This window comes from Grammomys surdaster, unplaced genomic scaffold (assembly GCF_004785775.1).
Source record: "Grammomys surdaster isolate TR1022 unplaced genomic scaffold, NIH_TR_1.0 126219, whole genome shotgun sequence".
Taxonomy (NCBI): Eukaryota; Metazoa; Chordata; class Mammalia; order Rodentia; family Muridae; genus Grammomys; species Grammomys surdaster.
In genome coordinates this window covers 8,492,153-8,493,309 of record NW_021621022.1, presented here as the reverse complement: position 1 = coordinate 8,493,309, position 1,157 = coordinate 8,492,153, and positions in this window count along the sequence as shown.

The following is a 1,157-nucleotide window of genomic DNA, read 5'->3' as shown; positions in this document are numbered from 1 at the left end:
AGGCAGAGGCAGGTGGATTTCTGAGTTCGAAGCCATCCTGGTCTACAGAGTGAGTTCCAGGACAGCCAGGGCTACACAGAGAAACCCTGTCTTGAAAAAAAACAAAAACAAAAACAAAAAAAAAATGCATTTGCGTTTGACCTTGAGAGTGGCAGCTCTGAGCTGTGGGCAGAGGATGGCTAGAACCTTCTAGAATAGACACAGCTCAAGGCAGGACAGAGTAAAGCACATCACCAGTGCAGGTGGGATACTTGGAGAACAGTTTCTTATCTATGACTTACTTTATGTAGTCTGAGTTACTCTAGGTCAACTACTGCCTAAGAGAGTATTCAATGGAAGGTTACAGGAAGAAATACTTCTCTCTTTCTTTTTATTTGTTTATTATATATATATATATATATATATATATATATATATATATATATATATGAGTGCACCATTGCTCTCTTTGGACACACCAGAAGAGGGCATCAGATCCCATTATAGATGGTTGTGAGCCACCATGTGGTTGCTGGGAATTGAACTCAGGACCTCTGGAAGAGCAGTCAGTGTTCTTAACCACGGAACCATTTCTCCAGTCCCCAAAGAAACACTTCTGTTTTAAACTGTAGTTTTCTCAGAGGAGCCTGTTGAAATCCTGCTTCATTTGGCCCTGTCTCATCCAGGATTTACCCCACCCTTTTGCTCACTGTGTCCTCTGTGTATAGGCTACCTGCTCCCTCGTCACTCAGTAGTCTCCTTGGTTATCAGACAGACTACCCCATTGTCCAATGGTTGCTGCTCAAGCTACCTCATATTTATTTTTAGATTTGTTTTATTCTATGTGTAGAAGTGATATTTTTTGGCTGCATGTATGTGTGTGTACCACGTACATGCTTGGTGCCCGTGGAGTTCAACAGAGGTTGTCAGATCCCATGGGACTGGAGATACAGAAAGTTATAAGCCACCAAGTAGGTGCTGGGAATTGAACCTAGGCTTTTTTTTTTTTTTTTTTTTTTTTTTGGAAGAGCAGCAAGTGCTTTTAGGTGAATGCTAGGGAACCAAACTCAGGCCTATGCTTACACAGCAAGCAATTTACTAACTGAGCCATTTCCTCCCCAACTCTCTCTCTCTCTCTCTCTCTCTCTCTCTCTCTCTCTCTCTCTCTCTTTCTCTCT